At 43.9% G+C, this 26194-nt stretch overlaps 1 protein-coding gene across 3 annotated transcripts in view; it reads left to right on the top strand.

Annotated features, from left to right (window-relative positions):
- The window catches only part of Rnf152 (ring finger protein 152), a 97684-nt gene that overhangs the window by 61566 nt on the left and 9924 nt on the right, over positions 1-26194 (top strand). The window contains exons 1-2 of one of the 3 annotated variants that reach the window (XM_047526582.1): positions 838-971; positions 1301-1383. The exons of the other annotated variants lie outside the window; for them this stretch is intronic. The gene's annotated coding sequence lies outside the window, so the exon portion shown is untranslated. Of the gene's footprint in view, positions 1-837; positions 972-1300; positions 1384-26194 lie in introns of those variants that run through there. 3 annotated transcript variants of the gene reach the window in all.

Raw genomic sequence — 26194 nt, 5'->3', positions numbered from 1 at the left:
ATTTTTTATTCATCTCGATTTCCAGGTGAAGGTAGTTAAGTCAGGGGAACCAGGAAAATAAGAAGGACTTCTCAGTTATACAGTGAACAGATTGTATCTGAAAATTTGAAGCCTGTGTTACTGAGGAAGTCTTAATTGTGAAACTATTCATGGTCTTTTAGCACCTGTGCAACACTCTTTTATGGGAGGAAGCAGGTGTGTGCCTTACTTTCTATGCCCTTGGGTCTCCACCTTGCATTCCCAGTAGCGTCATCTGGTGGACCCTCAAAAGTCCTGATGTCCAGGCTGCACCCCAATCCAGTCCGAGGCTCTGGAAGCGGAAGCAGGGCATGCGGATCTTAAAGCCTCCAGGTGATTGTAGCGGGCAGCCCAGGCTGAGCCCTCTGCAAGGGGCCATTGCTGCTGAGCAAGGATATAAATCAGGTCTGTCTGGAGACTGAGATCTAGATGTTCTTTTGAGTTTTGGGGGAAATGTTCAGCTGAGGACTCTGTCTCATCTTTCAGTGATATACACAGATCAGTTTATGGCCGTGGAGTCATTCCAGCAAGGAATACAAAAGCATTAGTTACCAGCACTCCGAGGCCATTTGACAAACCCATCAGTGTGCCCATGGCAGACACAATGCTAATCAGCAAACGCTTTCTCCTTTTACTGCCCAGGGGTTTTTAAAAAGCACTAGTGAGGGAGAGAAAACGAAGGCGGAAGCTTTCTCCTCAAGTGGGTGAGTCCCTTGAGAATTGATAAATATTGCCTTTACTTATGTCCTATGTCCTTATGTCTCCAGTTTGGAGGAGAAAATAATAATTTTGAAATTTCTTCCTTTGGAACCACTGTTTCCGGAAGCCATGGCCTTTGAAAATTGCCATCGCTGCCCTCCTTGGTTCCTGGGTGTTTTGTTTGTGATGTGATGTGCTGCTGAAGCCAGCTCTGGACTGCCTGTCACCAAGAACACCCTGGCCTTTGACAGCAGGTGATGTTATCTGCCTTCTGCATGTCACAGGGAGGATATTTGAGATAAAATTGTTTTTATAAATCACAAGGTGCTGGGCAGATGTTGCTGTTGCCTTTTCAATGGGACTTCTAAGCTGTGGCTGGAGAGATGGCTGCTTGTGGAATAAGCTTATTATAGTCATGTAATAATAGATGGGGGTCCTTAGTGGCTAGCATTCTAAGGTGGTGACCAGCTAAAGGCACTAGCTCTGGTACCATGTAACTTCTTACTGTTCATCTAACCAATTGGGTTTAATTTTCTCATCTGTAAATGAAACATTAATGCTTGCTTTTAAAAAATTCTACTAGGTAAATTGGAGTGTCTGGACAGTCTGGATTATGCTGTCTCCATTTAAATCCTAGCTCTGAAACTTTCTCTGAGGGACATTCAGGTAGGTTCCTCGTCTGTGAAGTGGGTGAATGAGATGTGCTCCAGAGCACAGGCAACAAAGCCAGCTCTTCCACTCTCCCTTGAAGCTGGGGCAGCTCAGCCGGGGTGTCTGCTCCCCTTTTCCTTCCTCCTCTGGTCAACATTCATGGATCCCTGTACCTGATAGGGACTGTGTCACAGATAACAGTGTTTGTACAGAGTAGAGGCTTTTGTCACTTGGTTGAAAGTTTGATTAAAATCTTGATAGGAAGAGGTGACTGGGAAGGAGGGATGAGTCTAAAGCCTGTCTGTTCCTGATAGGTCGGAAATGTAAGCCTCAGTCGGTAGTTTGCACCAACCAGAGTTGGATCATGAGAAATTTCTTAGAATTGTGGTTATCAGCCAGGCATGATGGCCATGCCTGTAATCCCAGCTACTCAGAAGGCAGAGGAGGGAGGATCATGAGTCAGGAACATCCTGAGCAACATAGTGAGACCCCATTTCAAAGGAAAAATAAAGTGAATATCAGTCTTGGGACCAGGCAGAAATAGATTTTTTTTTTTCTTTTTGTGCTGTTGGGGATTGAACTACCCTACCAACTGAGCTACACCTCCAGCCCTTTTTATTTTGAGTCAGGGTCTTGCTAAGTTGGCCTGAAACTTGTGATCCCTCTGCCTCAGCCTCCTGAGTGGCTGGGACTACAGGTGTGGGCCACCATGCCCATCCAGAGAAAGGTTTGGGGCATGTAGCTGGTGCCACAGGTGGTGTTCTGGCCATCGCTCTCTGATTCGATTGGCGACAGTCAATCGTGTATCAAAGCCAACAGGGTGATCTGGCGTTTCTGTATAGCTGGTGCTGTGCTAGCTGTCAGAGCACGCATCCCCACCCAGATGGGGCTTCCTGGATCTGGGGGCCTCATGGCCTAAGGGTGAGATGCTGCCAGCGCAAGTGCTGCTGGGAGCCTTGATTAGCTCATCAGGTCCCCGAGCTTGAAGAAGCCTTTTGGGTAAACTATAAAGTTGTATACTATATTTTTCAACCTCCGTTTTTAGGTAGCAGTCACAGGTAGGTTTACTTTGCTGTCAAGAATATATCTTTTCATAGAAAATGGTACAAACTGACATTCTCTTTTCCCCAAGATTCCCTCGGTACATGTTTCTTATGTGCTGATCCAGTACAGATAGCTTGAGTTTGCCTTTGGGGACTTGGCATTTTATTAGTGATTAGAGCTGTTCTCAAAATTTGGTGGTAATCATAATAGCCATTTGAGTTATTTTTAACTCAAAATTTCAAGACAGGGGAAGAATTATTTTAAGGATATGGAATTCTAGAAGATGCTTAATGAAGTTTTGTTCTCTCACCACTTTCATTTAGAGGCACTTAGGAGAAATGATGAGGGTTGTAATATTGGCAGCATTCTGTGCTCTGGTGGTTCTGCCGCAGACAGTGTGCTGTGGGCTTTGCATGTATTTTCTCATTTCATCTCCCATGACTGTATGAAGTAGTGTTTTCTTAGTGTTTACAGATGAGGGGCATGCAGCCACAACAAGGTTACATAACTTGCCCAAGTTTAAACTGCCTGTCAGTGGAAGGTCCTCCATTTGATTCCAGATGGGTCTGACTCACTCACACTTTCAACACTGCTGTATTACTGCAAAATCCAGTTAGAAAGCAGGAAGGAAAGGGCCTCTAAAAGAGGCAGGAAGGATGTGTTAGCTCAGGCACCTCTATATCTGTGGCAGGTTTGGATGCAGAGGCATACTTAGACACCTTAGTGATAGGGACACTGAGTGCTGAGAAAGTGAGAATTATTTGAGGTCAGAATACCTGTTAGGTCAATCCAAAAACCAGGTGGTCCTCAAACTTATTGGACAAAGTTTCTTTCCACACCATTGCTTACTTCCAAATTAATTGATGGAGGAGAGATTCATTTTGTTTCTGATATCTGAAACCAAGGTTTGAGAGTTTCCAATTTGGGTTAAATTCTAAAACTTCTTTCTACATATTCTGGAAAACTGCAAATGTCGGTGTCAGGTGGGTAGTGACTTTGGGGCAGTTACTTCAGATCAGCAATTGATACCTCTTTTGTGTGTATCTGTTGGAAGGAATGGGTACAAATGGCACTGACCGCCTGGTAGGTATTCCCTGTAATTGCTCACTTAGGACACATTTGACTTAACTTTAGAAAAGGGATCCAAGTTCTCAATCCAGTCATCATGGGTCCAGAGAAATCCCTCAGGGTCATCTTTGAGGCAGCAAAAATGGAGAGTTTTTTGAAAAGGAAACTCTCTGGCCATACCACATAGAATTGGAACTCAATTTTTATATGTTGGGTACCACAGCCCATTCGCCTCGAACAGGAGTCTCAATACAGTAAGTCCTCCATGTCCTCAGGGTCTGCATCCACAGTTCATTTGACCTCTGACTGAAAAAAAAAAAAAATACTAGAAAAATATTGTATCTGGGGTTTGGGAGATAGCTCAGTCTGTAGAGTGCTTGCCTTGCAAGCACAAGACCCTGGGTTTGATCCCCAGCACTGCAAAAAAAAAAAAAAAAAAAAAGAGAGAGAAAAGAAAAAGAAAAATATTGTATCTGTACATTTGCAGACTTTTTTCTTCATTTCCTGAACAGTACAGAATAACAACATGTTTACCTTGTATTAGATTTTAGAAGCTATATAGAGATGATTTAAAGTATACAGGAGGATGTGTGTAGGTCACATACAAATATTATGACATTTTAGATAAGGGACTTGAGCACCCTTGGAGTTTGGTGTCTGGATGCCAAGGGATGACTACTTAGGTTATAAGGTGTGGAGTGGGGTAGCCCTCTGGCTTGAGGTTGGCCTTGACTTCTGGTAGGGATTGGAGGACGAGGAGGAGAAGAGAGAGGTCAGAGAGTCCAGCTCCTGCCCACCTCCCAGGCCCTCTCTGCCTGTGCCCATTTCCCATCTCCTTGTTAGCGCCTGCTGGGAGGCCCTCATCCATGGCTACCAGCTTTTACTGATTCTGGCGACAGTGCCCATTTGGTCCCCTCAGGCCAGTGGGTTGGTAGGGGCTTTCCCGTGGTGCTAATCCCTGGTTCCTCAGCAGGACCCACATACAGTTCTCTCCGTGCATCTCTTCAGTTACTCCTTAGGAAGGTGACTGTCCAGTCTAGGTCATGAGCAGTCCAGGTCACTGTGTATGGAGAGTGAGTGCATGCTGCTTGCTCTTCTGTTACCAATTTTATTTGGGGAAGGTGATGGTAACCAAAGGGGTATTACTTTATTTTTTTCCTTTTTCTTTTCTCTGGTGGTGTTGGGGATATATATAGTTAGAGCTTCTCTCCTAGTATACGGAATTATTCAGACATATAATGTAATTATGAGTATTTAGAAAGATGGTGGAAACACTATTTCTTGCAAAAATATTGAGCAACCTAGAAACTTAACTGGTATGGTGGGACAGAGAAAGACACAGAGAGAGAGAGACAGGACAGACTTCATAGAGCTCGCGCTTCCTGACACCTCTCTGGGTTTCAGTTGGCTGATGCAAGAGAAACCCAGAGGCAGGTTTTGTTTGTACATTACAGTTGAATATAAAAATTGGGTTCATTTTGACACAAAGAGACAGTTTTTAATTCAAGTGTCTGCTGTGTGCCAGGCACAGTTCTAGATGCTGGGGATGTAGCACTGAGCAAAACCCACAGGGCTGATGTTCTGGAGAAAACAGCTTGAGATAACATAGAGGGTTAGAAATGGTATGTGTCTGGAGAAAAGTAACCAAAGGAAGGGGAGAGGAAATGGTAATGGTAATGGGAGACATTAGCATTTGTAAGGAGGTCACAGGGAAGGCCTTCAAAAGAAAGTGCCATTGGGGCCCAGACTTGAAGGAGGGGAAGAAGAAAGACGCATCAGTATCTGAGAGAAGAGAGTTCAGGCAGAGGGAAGAGTGGGTAGGAAGGCCTGGTCTTGGGAGCTGGCCAGCAAGGGAGGCCAGCGGGGGAGGCGCAGCCTTGAGCCTGGATGAACCAGTGGTGTTTGCTTCCTGTGAGGTGAGTGGCCTCTGCAGGGCTGGAGGGAGGGAGTGGGGTCTGACTTTGGTCGTGACAACTCTGGTGACTGTCCAGGAAGGAAGCTGTAGGGAGACACCGGGATGGACAGGCAGCCAGACCACAGTGCTGCCATATTCCCAGTGAGAGGAGGAGGCGTGGCCTGGGCCAGGTGGGGGCGGTGGGGTAGGGAAGAGGTGGGGTTCCAGAAACATTTAAGGTGGAGCGGAGGGGTAAGTCGAATGTGAGGTGTGAGAGATTCTGAGGGTTTGACCGGAGCCACTGGAAGTATGGGGTTGCAGGGAAGGAGCGTGGAAAGAGCAGGTGTGGGGAATCTGAGGGTCTGTTTGGGCTTGTGAAATTTGAGACTTCCATGAGAAACCCTGGTGGTAATCTCAAGTGTTGTCGGTGTTTGAATGTCAGGTATTTTTTTGTTTCTTTTTTAATATATATATGTATGTATATGTATATATATATGTAATATGTGTGCGTATATGTGTGTGTGTGTGTGTATATATATATATATATATATTTGTTATAATTGGTTATACAGGACAAATGTTAGTTTTAAGTTAAACATCACATCACCTGTGGGCTTCTCCCCCTGAGGTGTGTTTTAAGAAAAAGAAATGTTTACACCATGACATGGTAGTGATTGAGAGTTAGCCTCAGGGCAGAATGTGCAATGCTTATATTTTCCACTGATTCAAAACCATCTCTGCATAATTAATAGATTCCGGAACACTTAGGGGGATTTTTTTTACTGAACTGGGAGAGGCTTTTGCCACTTTCACCAGCTCTGAACCATTTTCAGAGCGGAGCCCTAGTGTTCCAACATTATGCAAAGAAGATTTCAAGTTGGCCACAAAAGCACACCCCATGCAAATGGAAATAGCACATTTTGCAGAGTCCTAATTTATCTCTGTGTTAAAGCCTTGCTGCCCTTTTATAGATATATTTTTGTATTTATTTATCTATCTATCTATCTATCTACCCATCTATCTTGGTGCTGGGGATGGAACTCAGGGCCTTACCTATGCTGGGGTTGTGCTCTCCCAGTGAGCTACATCCCAGCCCCTTTTAAATGTCAGTGCAGTAGCTCTGTCTTATGTTTTTTTCTCCAGTAATTTCTTTTTATTTATTTCTGAACGTCTAGTTTTCTTGTTGGCCATATCACAGTTGCTCCTGGTAGTTAAGTTAGACTGTAAGTAGAAGGAAAGAAAACCAATGTTTTCTGAGCAGCTAGTGCATCTAGTATATGCACATGCAGGCTGGACACCTTGTCAGTTACCTCTATTTAATCCTCAAAGCAATATTTTGAGGTAAGGAGATTATCCCTGAAACTGGTACTTGGTGAGGTTAAGTGATTGCATAAGACTGTGTAGCTAATTGGTAAGAGAGTTGAGATTTAAATCCAGACTAGTGGAACTGCAGGGCCAGAGCCTTGATCCTGGGCAGGCGAAGTTCTTTAGGCTGTTTAGTGCTTCTGGATGTCGTGCGCTGCGTGTCTGGCTTTCTTACTGTTGGAGGAGAGGAGGGCAACACTAATACTTCCATGCCTGGTGCTTCTCTCACAGTGACTGTGAGTTTTCCAGAATGTACTGAGCTGCCCTTGGTGCCAGGTATTTGCACACCCTTGAGGTGGCAGCTGCAGTGCTCACTCACGGGGCTTTTGCTCCAGCCAGCATTCCTGAAGGAATTACACGGCTGCGGAGCAGAAGAGGCATGTGCCCGGTGAGGCTGCGTCTCTGTCTCCACCTTTCCCCTATCTCAGCCTCTCAGCCAGAGTGTCCAGGCCACAGAGGTGGAGAGATGCTCTCTGCAGCAGGAGCAGAGGCCCCAGGCAGCAAGGAGCTTGAATCAGGGGAGGTCACACAGCAGCTGGTAGAGGGAGGCACAGAGGGGCCTACTTCTTGCTAGTAAGTGACTGCTCAGCTTTCCACGTTCTGTTTCATGTTGGCATAGCAGATCTCCCAGATAGTTTTCTGGGACTGTTTAAAATAAAAAGGAAATTAGGAAAAAGACAAGAACAAGAGAAAGCCTAGTTGGATTGAGAATTTAAAAGTCTGTCTTATCCCTTTGAACTGCTTTAACAAAATATCATAGACTAGGTGGCTTATGAACAGTGAGAACTTCTCTCTCACAGTTCTGGAGGGTAGAAGACCAGGATCAGGGCAGATTTGTTGACTGGTTCACAGAGAGTACCCCCACCCTTGTGTGGTGGGAGAGCCTATTTTATAAGGGCACTAATTCCCATCACAAGGAGCCCGCTTTTGGGGTGCAGTCACCTCCCGGAGCCTTCCCTCCTAAGACCTTCGTATCAGATGATTACGTTGCACTGATTGAGACTAGCAGGGTGCGTTGAAATGAAAGTGGCTCTTGAGAGGAGGTGCTCATTGGAAGCGCTGCCGTCCCAGCATCCTTGGAAGAGCCGGGCTTGTGAGTGCAGTCAAGGGTGGTGGTCTGCAGTCTTGTTTTGACGGGAGATTGACATCACATAAACCCAGCCGTGTCTGAAGGTACAAATGTATCTACACATTTAAAATGAAGTCTTGTAAGAACTTTCAAAATCTGCTTTGAAAAAAGCAACTTTTTGACTTCTGAACTACAAGTTTCAGGGTCTAGTAGAAGAGAGATGAATGTTTTCTAGCATAGAAGCTCCCAGCTGTCCCAGTCAGTGAGAGTGGCAGGCCTGGATGCCCAGCTGGCACGGGCTGGTGTGCAGTCTGGTGAGAGTGCTAGTGAGCCGGGCTAACTTCGTTGCTTAAGGAGGTTTTACCCGAGATGCTTTGCATTTCCCTTCTGTAGCACAACCCATACTGTCACCTCTGCAGGTGAATTAGAAAATCATCTTAACCTAGCCTCCCTGGCTAGTATGAAAATCTTCAGTATCACCAACGCTTTTGGTCCTTGTGTCCACTTGTGAGGAACAGAGGGAATAAAATGAATGAAATAGGCTCCTTGTGATTTGCCTTACATAAATTGCTAATCGCTTGGGTGAGTAGGTGAATACATGCCTCTTTTGCAAGTCCATTGTGAATATCTAAAGGTCATTGGAGTCTTTAAAAACTGCACTGAAATGCACTTTGTGCATTCCCTGGAGAAATCAAGTTTCATCGCCCTCTTTGGAGATGACAGTTTAAAGTACACATGACCTACAGCCTCACGTTATTGTCACTGTTATTCCCTCGGAACCCCCAGGGTTACTGGGTAGGCACAAGATGAATAATCCCTTTGCCTGTTTGTGAAAACTTACCTTTTGGATAAAAAATGCTACTGTGAATATCCTACATTTCCAAATACTTTCTCATACACAAACAGTAAGCCCACAAAAAACACCAGAGCCCACGAAGCCCTTTCTACCAGATCAAAGAAATGGATGGTTTCCTCTTGCCATGGGGAGAGTTGGCGATGGGTGTCCCTTTTACCACTCCCTGGCATTCACTTGCTCATAACTCCTCTCAGGTTAGTTGCACAAGATTTTCTAGAAGTTAGCTGATGATTTGACTTTGACTTTCACACAGAATGATGAGCGTCACTTGTGCTTTGCAGAGTTTGAAGCTTTGTGCCTTTTGAACACCTAGGTACTTACTAAAGGTTACTTACTATAGGGCTCCCCTCTTTATTATTATTTATTTTTACCTGTTTATATTTATTGTGATAAAATGCACGTATGTTATCAAGTTGGGTGTGAAGTTCACTGGTGTTAAATAACGTAAAACTGTTGTTGCCACCCAGCCCCAGAATTCCTCTTCTGGCAGAACTTGAACTCAGTGCCTGTTAACCCTCCCCCAACCCCACTGCCCCTCAGCCTCTGGTGGCCACCAGTCTGCTTTCTCTGTGTGTGTGTTGCTGAGGATCAAAGGCAGGGCCTCCTGAGCACGCTAGGCAAATGCTCTACCTCGGAGCCTCATCCCAGCCCTGCGAGTTTTGGCTCCACTGACCACCTTATGCCCATGCATTGCACAGTATCTGTCCTCCTGTGACTGGGTTATTTAATTAGAGTAATGACCTCAAGATTCACCCATGGGGTGGCACATATCAGAGTTTCCTTCCTTTTTAAGGCTGGGTGCATCATTGTAGAGATAGACCACATTTTGCTTATCCATTCATCCGTCTGTGATCTTTTTTTTTTTTTTTTTTCATGTTTAAGCTATTACAAATAATGCTGCCACAAATGTAGGTGTTTCAGTATCTCTTCAAGATCCTGCTTCTGATTCTTTGGGTATCAGAAGTGGAACTGCTGGATGGCATGGAACTTCTCTCTCTAACCTGTCCAACTGCTGTCCTGCTTCCCCCGGTGGCTGCGACCATGGGTTTTTAAACAGCAGCCAACTATCCTGAAATTTGTTAAATATGGAAGTGGGTGAGGCTGGAATTGAGAAACCAGTGAAAACAGCTAGACACATGGCATCGACCCGAGTCATTTCGAGTGAGAGCTGGCTTTCCTGTAGGGTGTGCATGAGTTGAAAAGAAAATAGTTTTTCCAATCGCTCAGCAAACCCACATGGGGTAGTCGAAAACCCTTCCCATGGAGGAGGCTTGCCTGGCACCTGGCCAGGTCTGGACTTGAAAATGCAGGACCATTGGGAGGAGAACCACGTGAGTCACTTCACCCTGCAGTCGGCTGAGGTCAGAGGGGTTGTCAGCCCCGTCACGAAGCAGGAAGGGACTGGGCAGAGCCACCCAGGAAGCTGCCTGGTGGTCAAGCCTCTGACCTTTCACCACGAAGGAAGAAAGAGGCCAGAGAGAGCATTCGTGGGCCCTAATTTGGTGCAAACAAGTCTCCAGGGAAACAAGGCCCATGTAGTGACTGGCTTGAGTGTGACAGCTGCCAGGCTTGCTCAAGCAAGGACAGCAGCATCCAGAAGAGAAGTGGGCCCCTGGGAACATGAAAGAATGTTCTGCTTTTTCATCTGGTTTGCGGTCAGCTGTCAATTAATAGAACGGTGCTGTGAGTTAGAAACGAGGCCACAAAGGGTCTTTCAGGAAATGTTTATAATGTGGAATTATTCTAACCCTCATTGTGTTGGCCAGAAAAGGGAACAATGGCTTGTTCATAACAAATTGTTCAGTAGGAAAAAATGTAATAAGTGGATTTTCTGGTTAAGAAAATAGCAAAGTGAATATGATAAACTTGTGGTAAAAATAAATGTGAACCTCTAAAAACACAGTTGAGTGGGGTTTTATGATTTGCTATTGTATTCCTTGTGCTCGCTTTATTTTTATTTTGCTGTGCAAGGCCTCACACATGTGCTGGGCAAATGTTCTATCACTGGGCTGCTCCTTGTGCTAGCTTTAAAACGATAACTGTTAGTATGTTATTACTATAGCCTAAGATCTTCTTAGCCCCTGTCCTGTTTTTATAAAGTTTTATTGGGATACAAGCCTGTCCATTTGTTTATATATTATCTGCAGCTGCTTTCTGCTATAGGGGCAGAGTTGAATAGTAGTAGCAGACCGAATGACCCACAAAGCCTAAAATATTATCATCTGTGCCTGTATGGAAGCACATATGGACCCCTCTGCTAGAACCTTGCTGCTCAACATTGCACTGGAGAATCTGGCCCATCAAAGCATGTGAACACTGGCTGGGCCACTTCTTCAAGTAGGGCTTCGTTCGTGAACAGGCTTCAGCGTCTGGACTCCAGGAAATCATAGACACACTTCTCTCTGTGCATAAGTGTTTATTTTTTTTGTGTGTGTATTTCTACCCCCTTGGAGGAAGAGGGGCGGTACCCCTCATCACTTTCTCAGCATGGTTTGTAACTCCAGAAAGTTTAAATCAATGCCAGAAAAGGAAGGCTTTGATCAGAACAGAGATTTCCTGTTTCAATGGATGGTCATGAAGATCTTACTACTTGACACTAGAAGTAGACCTGGCTCATGCTCATTTATTTATTATCCCTAAATAAAGCATACAGATTTGCAGCACAGCACAGCAGTGGAATATGTCATTTTGACTATTATTAATGGATAAGGAACTGTTTCATGGATATTGGTTTCTTGGGCCTTAATAGCTAGTGTCATATCACATTGTGGGTCTGAAGATATTTATTACATGCCTCTCCCACTTTGGAAAAATGGAAGCTCAATGTCTGAAATTTTAGGTCTCTGTAGTGACGTTTTATGGGTACCCACTAGAAATCACTGCTAGTTAGCCTGACAGTGTTATTGAACATCCATCATGCATGGAACCCTGTAGATGTTTCTACAAAGCAGAAGATAGACTCTTCCATAGGCTGAGCCTGACTTCAGATCACCCTTCCCATGAGTGACTCTTTCATGTATCCCATAGGTCTTTGTCTCCAATACCCTCCTCACAGTAGATAGTGAGATCCAAAAGATTCATATATGCAGATAGATGCTTCTGGAGATGGCAAGTTGGGCAGAACAGTCAAGGGAGGAAGAACCGTGGTGCTTTGGGAAACTGCTTTCAGGGGTAGGAAAAGGAAGAAGCTCAGTAATGCAGGACTAGCTGAGGAGAATGCTTGGAATCAAAATATCACACACACACACACACACACACACACACACACCTATCTGTGCCTAAACCTACAAAGGTGCGTGACACTTTGCTGCTCTATAGGTTAGAGATAGTAAGCAGACAGTGGTTGCCATTAAAAATGTGAATCCTTTTTGGTGCTACCTCTCAAAAGGAGGAGTCTCCTCTGGAACACAGGTCCCTGGGATGCCAGCCCTGTACCATGCTGGTTCTGAGAGTTGAGGTGAAGCTTTACAAGAGGTAGGACTAACCCTCAGGATGCCTGTTACCCATCAATTCTGAAAGTCCACCTATGAAGACACAAGAAGCAAACACACACAGTTAGATGGAATTTGGAGCTTTCAGATCAGAGCATGAGTCTGGAAGAGGAAGAGGTTCTCTGAAAGACAGGATACTGCTTCCCCTATCTTCTGCTCTGCAGGCACAGCTCCTTGAGGTCCTGGGTTGTAAAGATAAGCAGAGCAGGGTCCTAGGGGATTCTGCTGATGTTTAGGCTTGCCTGTTTCATGGGAACAAATCTTTGGACATTGTCTTAATCTGCTTGGGCTGCTATAACAAATTAGCAGAGACTAGATGGCTTATAAACAAAAATTTATTTCTCAAGGTTCTGGAGACTGGGAAGTCTGTGACCAAGACCCTGACAGATTCAGTCTCTGGTCAGGGCCTATTACCTGGTTTGTAGATAGCACCTTCTCATTGTGTCATCACGTGGGGGGGTTGGACAATCTCCCTTGGGCCTTTTTTATAAAGGCACTGATCCCATTCACCTCCCAGAGGCCCCATCTCCTAATGCCATCACTTTGGGATGGGATTTCAACACATGAATTTTGGGTGGATACAAGCCTTCTGACCACAGTAGACCTTCCAGCGGAGCTCGGGGGTTAAGTGTGTTTCTAGCTGTGCTCACCCAAGGAGCAGTGAGGCCCGATGGCTGTGAGCACATTTATTACCCAGATCTTGCTATTCCGGTGACAGTTTTCATTAAGAAGAGCCAGGGCTCCTTGGAGAAATAGCTGGTTCTGGGCTTGGGGAAGGGGAAGCACAGGATGAGCTTGAAGTTTCTCTTTGTGCCACAGCATTAGAAAATGCCCAAAGAATGACAGGAGCATGTCGGAGGGTCACTGGGACCAGTTTGCAGTGCTTCTGCTGGGAAAAGGTGGCTCTGTCGCAGCATCAAATAAGCAGTAATAGTTTGGAACGCATTGAATAATATGAAACTGAGCCCATACCACCATAAATAACCAAGAACGCTCTACTTATAATGGAATGCCAACTAATAAATGTAGAGGAAAGGAAAAGTTTTTTTTTTTTTTTTTTTAAACAGTCATCATTTTTCAATCATCATAGTTATAACAATTCAGGGAAGAAGTTTTAAAGAGTGTTAAAATCAGTGAATGAGAGTTTGAGGAAGAATAGGATGTTTCTATTTACACAGCTCAGGGTGTTATTCCATCAAACACTCATTGACTGCAAAGCAGGCAGAAACCAGGGAGACATTTGTGTCAGACTTAATGTAATGTAGCCATTTGTTGGGGTGGGCAGTGGGTGGTGGTGACTATGGCATCATTTCTGTAACCCCCCAACACAAGTGTAACTCAAATCTATTCATGGATGAACACAAATTGAGAGATGCTCTATGAAATAACTGGTAATTTTCAAACTGTCAAGATTATAAAAGTCAAGGATTTGAAGAAGCCATATAAAATGTGATGGGTAAATGCACCAAGTGATCTTGGACTATTATTAACCTGTGCGTGACTGGAAGGACCACTGGTGAAATTTGGATGGGGCCTGTGGTAGTGTACCAATGTTGATTTCCTGATTTTAATGGGTGGACTGCAGTTATGTAGAAATACTTTGAACTTCCAGGGGTGAATGAGACCCAGTTACTAACAAATGGTTCCTAGCTTACTAACAAATGGTTCTGGCAAAGGTGGGGTGGGGTTGTTTTTGGCGACAAAGTGATATCGATGGCAGTCATTATGCTTCTTGAGTGGAAGCTGATGGCAGAGTTCATCTGGGATTGCAGGAGTATGAGAAGATGTGAGTGAGTTGGAAGTTCCTAATATCTTTAGCAGAGAGGCAGTTTCTAGTAGGGATGAGGATGAGAGAGCAGAAGGAAGGGTCAGTTTGGGGCGGAGGAGCCTCAGTCCACCACAAGAGGGAGTGAGTGGGAGTCAGGAAGTCCAGTTGCTGGGCTGAGACTTGATAGGTCAGAATGTGGAGGCACACACTGGGTCTTGAGTGGGCTTTGAACTGCAGATGTGTGTCCCTCTGTGTGAGCTGCCCTTTGGGGACTCTCCAGTGCCATCATGGTAAATGGCAGCTTTTTTTTTCTTCCCAGTCTTGAATTTTAGTGCCATCTGGGGACACTCTATAACTATCTGCGGATAGGTTGGGCAGGGACTTCAGAAGGATTTCAACACCATATGAGCATTCTAGAAAGGGAGGTTGCTTTAAATGTTACTGAGGTCTATTTCATTTCATCTTGGTTTTCCAAGATTGGTTTCAACTAATACCTGTGAAAATTCTAGCTGACTCCAAGTAGAGGTCCAAAATGTGAAAATGTATTACTCCTCTTTGGTTATGGTTTGGTCTGGTCTTCAGTTATGAGACTGATTCTTAGAGTCTTTAGTTATTGCTGTTCTGGTCCCTGGAACACGTCAAAGCGATGAAACTCCACAAGGAGGACTCAAGTTGAATTATAGGGCCATTTGTGTTTCCTGTTAACTCAGTTCACCAAAGACATGTGTGCCTATCATGTGCTCAGATATTGGGGCTCACAAAGGTAGAGAACATGTGTTTCCTGCTCTAGAGGAAACAGTCTGGGCATGGAGACTTATGGATGAACCAGTCATTAGGACACAGCTTGGGAATCATTTTAATAGGGGTCGATAAAGGATTGAGGAAATGAGGGGGAGTCTCCAACTGTGCAGAGTCGAAGGGAAGCGTTTTGGAGGAACAAAGTATGTGTTTCTTCAAGGAAGGGGACCCAGAGGTGAGCAGGCAGCCCTGGAGGAGACAATGGAGTCAGGGACAGGTGTGGGGGTTGGTAACTGTCTAAGCCAGTTCCCCAAGGACCTTGCGTGCCAATCCCTTAGAATCTGGAGGACAGTACATTGGGGTGTCACAGACCACGACCCCTCCTAGGCACTGGGCTTCTGCAAAATAGAAAATGAATTGAGAAGCACTGAGTCAGGGACCCTCGTGTTTTGGGGTCTTCACATGTTCCTGATAGGTCTGTGGATTTTCTAGAGAAGCTTGCTAACCCTGTGTGGAGGCTTTCTCCCACCTAGAATCTTGGAAAAATGGAATAACTGAGCAGGTGGAGTGTATGAAGAATTGTGTTACGTGGGGATGCAGATGAGTCAGTAGTATATTTGTTCAACTTTGAAAAACTTCAAATCTCTAGAAAAGTAGAAAGACACAGTCTTCACATTTTGTCTGTTTGCCGACGTCATGACTCTGCATCTCAGAATACCTTCAGCCTGTGTCCTGAGAACAGGGACATTCCTCTGCATAAGCACAACACCACTGTCCCATTAAGAAATTCATCAGGGATGAGTATAATCCAGTGGTTCCAATTTAAATTCAACACAACTGTGTTCTATCTCACTTTCCCTTATTTTAATATTTTTATTCCTTCCTGCCACAGTGGGAAAACCTTGTCCCTAACAACATCAATATAAAACTGCTTGTTTTTAGCATATAATGTATAAAATTTTTTCAGAAGAACTGTAGTAGCATCAGTATCAATACCAACAACAGAGCAAGCAAAATTCAAGTTGCCTTGCAGTTTTTATTGTTATTAAAAAAAAAAAAAAGTATCCCCTGAAGGATGTGCAGAGTTCTTGGGTTTAAGAATTAATCAAATGTGGTTCTTGGTCACAGTGAGGTCAGTTACTCGTTTCTATTTGTATTTCATTTTAGAGTTTGATTTTCTTCATCCTTCCTGATTTATTGTTTTCTGATATGTAAAACATTTATGTGACTCTCAAGTCATAATTGCATGACAGGTGTCCTGAGAGCTAATTCCATGCCCTTCCTCTGCATTCCCATTGTGGTCACAATGTTTTTGTCTCTTTATCTGCTTATTATAATCCACCTTCAAGGGTAGATGACATTTTGCAAATGCATAGTCTCTTTGGACCTGAGCTCTGGAATGTTTCCCATCAGCAAAAGAAAAACAAACAGACAAGGCTAACAGCCTTCCTGGTCAGGTTTGTTAACTCTAGAACCACTTCCTCAGGAAACTGTGTGTGTGTGTGTGTGTGTGTGTGTGTGTGTGTTCGTTCGTTCATTCCTGTGGTCTCATTCAAGAAACAGGAGATGTGACAATGAGAATGGCCATTAGGAGGACCATTCTTGGTGATGCCTAGCCGTGGGACACTGTGAACCACCTTGGATTTGAATTTCTTTGCTGCTTTGCCGTCTTCTTCCACCTCCTCATGTAGGTTAAATATGACCGTGTTTAATTTCAAGTTACTCAATAACTTGAGAGCATTAGAGGTTATTTTTGAAATACACTAGCTGTCTCAATAAACCAATTTAATCTGATTCTTGTGACCTACATTAGCTCATGGTTTATGAGAAGTCTGTTTCTACTTAAATCTGTATTTGTTGTTTTACTCCTATTATTGCAACAACCCTATGAGAGCTGCAGGGTATACATAATGTAAGGACATAATTCTTTGTTGGTAAAAGTCAGGGAGTTTTAGTAGAAGCCAAAGAATTAGGAACCAAAGGAAGCCTAATGCCAGGGCCTGGTCAGCATGGTGGCTTCACGTGTGCTTCCTATGTCTTCTGCTCTGCTGAGTGTCTGAATTAAGCAGATGTGGGTTACTGTGTTTTTGTAGGCACTCATAAATGACCACGCACTGGCAGTGCCTCCGCGTGGACTAGAAGTCATGATACGCTGAGTGGCAAAATGTCTTATCACCACTGATAATTTTTATCTGGCAAGGGCTAGAAGAGGTGAGCTCTAAAATTCCATCAGCTTTATTTTCTAGTCTAAAAAACCTCTATTTTAGTCATTTTCTATATAGAAGGTACATGGTTATTAAGTCAGGCTCTTATAAAACCGTGGGCAGAATTTGGGTAGTTTCAAAAAAATATTAACTGTCTTTAGATACACTTTGCAACTATTCTGAGAAAGGTAAATTATGGAATTTTTTTTCCACAAAGGAAATGAAAGTTCAAGTGCTGCAGTAAACTTTTGGTAGGTTAAATAGGATTAATTCAAAAGAAGACACATGGCTGTTTGGGAAGTAACTCTGCAATACTGAATTAGGTAGCAATCTTTACCAGATAAGATTTATCAATTCCCGGGTATGGTAGCACACACCTGTAATCCCAGCTCAGGGGGATTGCAGGTCCAAGGCTAGCCTGGGCAATTTAGACCCTGTCTCAAACTTTGAAAAATTAAAAAAGGATTGGGGATGTAGCTTGGTGGTATAGTGATTACCTAGCATGTTCTTGACCCGGGTTCAATCCCCAGTACTGAAAAGCAGCAATAAATCAGACACAAAGACGACCTATCAGTTGCTTTAACTAAAACTACTAGCTTAGACAAATAAATATTCTGTAGTGTAAAAAACTATTCTTATATTTTAGTTAAGAAGTATGTTTATACTTGTATACTTAAAAATGAAATATCTCCATCTTTTGAATAATAACATAGTTTCCTACTTGTACAAATCCAAAATGCTTAAAAAGAGTTGACCCTAACAAAAAAAATCCTTTTACATTGATAGAAATTGTGAAGTGTTGATTGCTACTGATTGAGATATTTAAGTGACTCTTAATAGGTTACACATAAGATGTTAATGCTATACTCCCCCTAAAATTGAATACAGTTGATAAGAGGAATAATTACAGTGATTCCATAATAAAACCAGTTTAAGGCTTAGTGGTCTCTTAATTTCAAATTGGATAACACATGGCCTGTATATATAAGTATGTTTATAGATCGTGACACTTACCCTTATACACATACCACATTGAGAATATTTATACTTTAAAAAGTTTACTTAGAGTGTTTTGGAAGTAAATTATTTATTTGATGATATCTTAAGCTTTATGGTTTAACAGGACATTTTTTAACAGAAGCTATTTACATGTAAAATTTTTGAATAAAACGAATTACTTTCAGAGAAATTACATTTTTTACAGTGTTTTCATTTTTATTTGAGTGTCATTAGTGACAGCAGAGGATGAGCATTGTGCCCTGAGTTGCTTAATATTTTCCTACATTCATGATTCATAATCCTTTCCTATGCTATCACTTTTTCTAGAAATTATGAAAATATTCATTTCTTTGTCTAATAATCCACTTAACTCCATATAAATGATGCAGTAGTGCTAGTTTCCCAATAGTTGTCTTAATCTCACAGAGAAATTACGACTTCAGTAATTAGAAAACATCAGGATTTGGAGCCTATTGGCCATCTCTATCACCCCTTTCTGCATTTTTTTTTTTTTTCAGAGCTGTGCCTCTCAAAAATGCTGCCTTCACCAGGTAAGATGGCACACACGTAATCCCAGATACTGTGGAGGCTGAGGCTGGAGGATCTCAAGTTCAAGGCCAGCCTCAGCAGCTTAACAAGACCCTGTCTCAAAATAAGAAAGAAGGGGTTGGGGGTGTAGGTCAGTGGTAGAGTGCCCTGGGTTCAGTCCCCAGTAGGGGACACACACAAAAGGCTACCTGCTTCAATGAGAAACCTGAGATCTTATTAAAGAAATGTATTCACTGATACTTGTTACAGTACAGCAAGGACGCCTTTATTCTGGATCTGGCAATGGGGTCTTGCAGTTGGGGAGAGAGAGTGGGCTTAATGGGCATGTGGGGATTGACAGCCAAGGAGCAGGTGGGGGGTCAGTGAATGGAAAATTGATGAGAGGAAACATCCAGGGTAAGGAGGATTCTAGCTAAACTCACCTAACCAGATTCTTGCTAGAGAGGGGCCAGGGTGATCAGACATCACCTCAAGGGTGGTAAAGGATGAGAAACCTAGTCAGATATTGAGGATGGTCAAATAGCATATCAAGGGTGGGATATTCTTTTTTTTTTTTAAATAATAATTATAGACAGATTTTATGCCAATTAAAAATGATAAAAAATAAAGTGAATATTTTTACACTTCTAAATAATAGAAAAACATTAGATTAGCATAGTTGCAGAGATCAAGATTAATGTATCAAAATCAGTTGTATTTTTATATACATAGAATGAACATTCCAAAAATGAAATCAATAAAACATTTCACTCACTGTAGCATAAAAAGAATAATTTACTTAGGAATAAATTCCACAAAGGAAGTACAAGACTTGTACAAAGAAAACCACAGACTATTCAATGAAATTTTAAAAGACCCAAGTAAATGGAAAAAAGTTTCTGTGTTCCTAAATTGGAATACATAATATTGCTAAGATGGCACTACCAGAAGGTGGGGAATTCTTAAGTTCTTTTTTTTTTTTTTTGCGGTGCTGGGGATTGAACCCATGACCTTGTGCTTGAGAGGCAAGCACTCTACCAACTGAGCTACCTCCCCAGACCTGAAGGTGGGGAATTCTTGCTACACTGACTCAGCAGGGTTCTTTATTAAAAGTGGATATTACAAGGAAGTACACAGATGGACCCAAGAGAACATTCAAAAGCCTGACCAAAGTTCGAACAAGCAAAGCATCATTCCACATTCCACCTTCACTTTTTATTTCCACCCAATCTCCAAGCACTCTTGATTTGTTCTTCCCCCTTCCTCCACCACCATCCTTTATTCCAGCCTTGCCCATCTTTCCCCTTCAGTCTTCCTTCTGCTGGAGGAGCTTTAGAAAAAAAATGTACAATTAAATGTTACAGAGCCATCAAAAGGAAGGAAATTGTGACATAGTCCAACATCAGCGGACCCTAAAGACGTGCTTTGTGAAATAAGCCACACAAGTATTCTAACAATATTAAAGGACATTACCTATGATTTTACTTATAGGAGGTATCTAGAATATACAATTCATAGGAACAAAGTCAAATAAAGATTGGCAAGGGCTGGGGGGGGTGGTTCATGTTGAATACGGGGAGTTCATGTTGAGTAACCACAGAGTCCTGTTTGGTTTGAAAAACATTCTGGAAATGGTGACGAGGGTTACACGTTGAGTTCGCTTAATGCCCCTGAAGGTCCACTTCACACTGGCTAAGCTGCTGCTGCTGCTGGTCTCCCCTCTGAAGTCTTCATAGGCCCTGTTGCTCATGGGATGAAGCCCAGACTCTGGGTAGTAGGAGGTTGGGGTGGGGGTTGTCTGTTCGCTCCCATTCCTTGGCTCCCCATCTCTCCCCCCAAATGAGAACTTCTGCCTCTGGCCCCCTCTCCTGGAGGCTTCTTCCTTTCTCAGCACCCCTCATGGACTGGAGAGGCGGGTGAGGGTGCTGCTGCGGGTCTCGCTCCTGGTCTCCTCTGTCCTCCTCTTACTCATCTTCTCTCCTCTCAGACCTCCTTGACCTCCTTCGGGCCTTGTTTTGGTCTCTGCTCCTACTGGCATCTAGTGACCTCACGCATCCCAGCCTGCAGGGAAGGCTGCTGTATCCTTGGGACCAGAAAGAGAAGGACAAGTGCCCTTTTGGCCTTGGAGCCCACCCTGTAGCCCAGTCCTGCTTTCGAGCAGTGTGGCCAAGGTTGGACCTTGGCCCTGTCTCTTTTGTCTGCCTCCCGGGCCGTGCTGAGTGGATTGGTCAGGCTGCTCAGCCCCGCTTGGCCTAACAGCCTCCTCATTCCCATCTTATCTGATAGTGACGTTTCCAAGCACAGCTGAACCAGTGCCAGGTGCTGCTCCTGGGCTTCCCCGGGGTTGACACACGGCGTCTTGGCCACCTGCGAGGCGGGTGCTCTCATACCTGTCAGCCTTTTACAGAGTCAGTGACTGGAGGTCACAGGCCCTGGTCCCTCCTCAGCACTGCTCTGTGTGCCTAACCTTGGGTTCTGCCTTTTCCTATGCTGAGTCTCTTCCTTGAAGTTAACATGGCGCCTTTCTGTGAAAAGCCTTTCTTGGTTTCCCCACACACACCTCGTTCTCCTTCCTGTTCCGCTTGCCACTCTTGCATGAAGGCCAGGCCACTGTGCTGTGGTTGTCCCTGTGTTTGGCATGGCTGTCCATATCCCTCACTGGACTTAGCAAGGGAGGGCCCCGTCCCTTCCTCTTGAGATCCCCTGACGCTAGAAGAGTGCCTTGTACTCCATATGTATTGGGATGAATTTGTCAGTAATGTTGTAGTGTCAGGTGTGGTAGTAGTATTTGTTACTCTAGGGTTTTCTCTGGGAAACATGAATGTGAAGCTGAATGAAGATTTTATTTCCAAAAACACAGTGCCAGGACCCCCCAAAAGTACAGAGTATGACTGCTTTCCCCTAAACCAATACCTGTAGGTTTTGGTTTTAAATATAAAAATGCAAAGGTGGAACACAGAGCCGTGGCATTGAGGGTCGGGGTCAGGGCAGGAGGATGGGTGGACTAGACGAGGCCCAGGGAATGTTTTGGGGTGGTGGAAAATCTTGCTTGGTGTAGTGGTCACGCAGGTGAGTACCTTTGTCAAAACTCATTAAAATCTACACTTAAAATATGTACATTTTATTGTTGATAAACTTTGTCAAAATTGACTTTAAAATACATTTAAGAAAGCAGGAGGCAACATCTTTTGGATTCATTGTTAGGTTAGGAAAGATGAATTAATGGTGGATGGCATTTGTTGGCACCACTGTTCGATATCTAGTTTTGAGGTTTGTACTTTTTTCTTTCCTTCTCATTTTGCCTAAATGGAAAATCAACCCTCATTGAGTTACTGCAGCTGGAAGTAAGAAAAAGCAGAAGTAATGAGCAAACTGACAGCTGACTCCCCGAGGTGCTTAATTTTAGTACCGATGCCTTTAGGAATTCTTTGCAACTTCAGTGTGAGTCTTAACTTGTGCCATGAATCACCAATATTGAGGGTAGGTAAGGAGATTGCAGCAATAAACACTCTCTACTCAAAGAAAATAATCTTAAGAATGGCTTTTGAATAGGCTTATTTAAAGAGATATCTGTAAAACCTACCAGGTGTTTAATTTATCATTCTTTTCAATTGTTTAATATAGAATGTTCTTTGGTTAACATGAAGGAACACACACACACACACACACAGACATGCACACACACGCTTATAATTAATATAATTAATGGGTGAAAGTAAATGAGTCTTAACAAGTGGATGGGTTTTGTTTTTTGTGGGGGGATGTTTTGTTGTTTTTTGTTTTTGCAGTAATGGGGATTGAATCCAGGGCCTTGCATATACTAGGTAAATGCTCTGCCATAGAGCTACATCCATAGGCCATTATTTTACATTTTATTTTATTTCAAGATAGGGTCTCACTAAATTGCCCAGAATGGCCTCCAGCTTGCAATCCTCCTGCCTCAGCCTCCCAGGTCACTGGATTACAGGCATGCATCGCTGCACCTGGCTGTTTTTCAGTTGAACCAAGACTTTCCAAACCTCTTTGCATCTCCTTCTTGCCTTAGGGTGCCTCAAATGAGTGGAGTTCTACTTGTGCTAAATCAGACATGTTCTTTAGCCCTTCAAAGGGATGTTCAGTGTGTTTGGGGAGTTTACACAGTGTCCCATTGTGTTATTCTGTGGTGAGCTTTTTGTTGTTATGACAAAATACCTGAGAAAATCAACTGAGAGGAGGAAAGATTGACTTTGCTCATGGATTCAGGGGTTTCAGTCTGTGGTCACTTGACCAGGTTGCTGTGGGCCTGTGGTGAGGCAGAACACCATGGTGGAGTGGGTGGGACCCAGTAAGACTGCTTACTCCATGAGGGCAGGGATTTTAAAAGAAGGAGCCAGAAAAGGGCTAGAGACAAGATTTAGTCCCCAAGAGCATGCCCCCAAGGACTCCCTTCCTCCAACTAGTTCTACCTCCTATGGTTTCCATCACCTCCCAATAATCCATTTAGCTGTGAATTCCTCAGTGGATTAACCCATCATGAGGTCAGTCCTCATAATCCAGTTGCTTCCCCAAATCCCCATCCCTGAACATGGATATGTTGGCAAATGAAGCCTTCAACACATGAGCTTTGGGGGACATTCCATGACATGGAGTTTCCCAGAGATACAGATATAGATATATGACAGGTAAGTTATTAGGGAATTGGCTCTTGAGATGGTAAAGGTATACCAGCATAAGACACTTCTGAGTTAGAGCTGAGATTAACCTGGACAAATCTAAATTTGTGCAGCTACCTTAAGGCCTATCCAAACTGTAAATGAACCAGGAATTGTGTCCATCTGAGGAGGAATTTATCATGTCTTTGAGAAATTCCATCACATGAGGAGTTGCCTTTAATCTGAAGCTCTCATAATGGCTTTTATATTGTGTCCCATCTTGTTTAAATAATAAATTTGCATTTTTAAATATGAAGTTTGAAGCTGTATCTATTGTTTTCTCACTGATGGTATTAGTACTTGCTGTTGGTGGGTGTGGTGGTTAATTTTAGGTGTCAACTTGACTGGATTAAGGAATAAGCATTATTTCGGGCATTTCCAGAGGAGGCTAGCATCCTCCGTGAAGTATGTGGGAGGCCTGCCTCAGCGTGGGCGGGCATCATCCATTCGGCCAGTAGCCCAGAGGGGACACAGGCAGAGGTGAATTGTTCCCACCCCCTCCCATTCTTGGCTCTGGAACGTGCTCTCGTCTCCTGCCTAGGACATCGGAGATCCAGGCTCCTAGGACTTACATCACCAGCCTCCTGGGTTCTCAAGCCCTCGGACTTAGATGGAGCCATGCTACCAGCATCCCAGGGTCTCCAGCCTGTAGTGACCTCTTGAGGGACTTCTCAGCCACCGTAATGACATGAGCCAATTCCCTATTAACTTCCCTCTCATATCTCTATACACATATCCTATCTATACACATCTCACATATTGAGTTCTCCAGTGGACAGGAGAATGACAGTCATTGTCAGTGTTCTTTGCTCTACTCTCTTTCCTGTTGTCTGGAAACAGTCTCTTAAAACATGTTGCATGTGTAAAGCTGTAGTGTTTCATCTGTAAGCTTTTTTATCTCCAAAACAGAATGCCAAATAATTATGAAAATACTCCGGATTCTTAGTTTGTCTTGAAACCCAGGTAAGCTAACTATTGTTAGAACAAACCGATTTGGGGGTAGATATGTCCAGAGTAATATACTGAATCTAAGGAACAAGGAAAGGATGAGTGGGAATGAGATAGATATGTGACCTGTTTTTGTAAATGCAGTTTTGTTGGAACTGTCAGGGAGGGAAAAAAGAAAAAAGTTCCTATACTGTCTTAGGTTCAGGGTCTGGGGCTTGCAAATTAAAGTGATTAAAAAAAAAAAAAAAACAGATTATACAAGAAAATGTTTATTTAGGCATGCAACATGTGCTCAGTCGTGAGTGACTCAAAGGGTTGGCTGGGACAGGGGAATTAAATACCTAGTTTAGCAAGGAAAAGGAAGGAGAAAAGCCTTCTATGGGAGAACAATTACATATATTTAGGAAGGACAGATGGGTTTCCAGAAGTACAAACGGGAGATAAGAATGTGTGTGATAATGTGTGGCTAGGCTGTCTTTTTCCTGGGCATGAACTCCCCCGGAGGGATTTATGGAGTGTTTACCCTTGATCTGTCTCCTGGGAATAGACTTGTCCCGAAGCAGGAATTTATGGCAGCCTCATTTCAGAAGTTTCAGTTTTTAGTCAGATAAGGGAAGCTCCAACAGGCTTCTTTTCACATCTATTGAATCTCAAATGCCTTCAGCTTAAAATAGTCCTCACCCCATCTGTGAGTTCTGCGTGACCCTGTAGAACATAGCCCTCTGGCCCCTGGACATGGCCAGTGACTTATTCTCTCTTCTTGGCACTGTTGAGTACACATGCCCCTCAGCTTACAGTGGGCTGTGTCCCAAATAAGCCCATCATGAGACGACAATACCATTCATACACCTAACCTTCTGAACATCACAGCTTATAGCACATCACACTAGCGTGTCGATTGTTCCCCCAATGTAATGAGGAAATCGTTACAAAACACAAATTGACTTAAGATTTGCATTTTTGCTGGAATTTATAGTTGGGTAAAAAAATTGAGGGTTGGGGATGCACATGGGTGTTCACTTTGTACAAGTATAAATTTACATACAGGAAGTTTGTGGCCTTTGGAGGTCCTGGTAGCCTCTCATGAAGAGTAGGGGCTGCCAAAGTGGGCAGCAAAGAGGCCTTACTCTCCAGAGAGTTTGCCCCAGGAGGCCTTGCAGCCCTTATCACGGCCTTAGCCTCCATAGGTGGCTTAATGTGCACCCGGCCTTGGCTGCCCTCAGACCCTGCCTTGAGATGTACCTCAAACTCCTGCATCCTGGGTCCATGGGCGCTGAGCAGCCTTGCAGCCTGGGGTGATGCTGATAAGGTCAGCAGTGTGCTTAACCAAATGGAGGAAGTGCCAGTGTCCTTCCCTCCACCTTGCCTAGCTCTCCAGTGTCTATGGAGTGGAAAGAACAGTGGGCTGGCTTGTGGCCCCTTGACGTCCAGGATCCTTCCTGGATCTGACAGGCAGTGGCAGTTGTTTGCATAATGGTTCTGGACAGCATATCCACGATCAGTTGAAGAAGAGTCTCTGTTCATGGCTCTGCCTACTCTTCCCTCTTTCCTGTGGTTCTTTTGCTAGGATTCTTCCCTCCGGGAGGCACGTCCAGGCTACTTGAGGGCAGGGACCCTTGTTTGCTCTGGCATCCCCAGTGCCTTGCCTAATGCCTGGCACATGGTGGGTTTCCAGTAAATATTTGTGTCCCTACCACTACACGCTTTGCCTTAGCAGGCGTCTGACCATCAGTAAGCCTGAGGGTTTTGGTTCGTTTTCCCTCTCTGGCTTTACTAGTGTGCTTGACTTGTCAGTCACTCCAGCTCTGCTCAGAATTCTAGCAGTCAGGGTGATTGGCTGTTCTTCATTTGCTCTCTCTGGCTGTTGGAGGCATCTTTTATCACTCCCTCTCTCCAGGGAGCCTGGGATCCTCTGACAGTCTTTTACAGCTCTTCCCTACTTCATGACCATCAGCAACTTTTTCTTGACCGTCACTGGGTGACAGAGCAAATGAAGGTAAAGCGGTGTGACTGGTGGCTACCAGAGTGACCTTGGCCTCCTGCACGAGCCTGATGCCACATAGCATCTTGGGAAGGGAGAGCGGGACCACCCACGTCTGGTAACAAGTGTGGTTGATCGGGCTATCTTGCTTGATCCAGGAAGGATATTGATTCCACGTAACA

This window comes from Sciurus carolinensis, chromosome 15 (genome assembly GCF_902686445.1).
Source record: "Sciurus carolinensis chromosome 15, mSciCar1.2, whole genome shotgun sequence".
Lineage (NCBI taxonomy): Eukaryota > Metazoa > Chordata > Mammalia > Rodentia > Sciuridae > Sciurus > Sciurus carolinensis.
The sequence above is the reverse complement of the archived record's forward strand: the minus strand, read 5'-3'. Positions and strand labels throughout refer to the sequence as shown.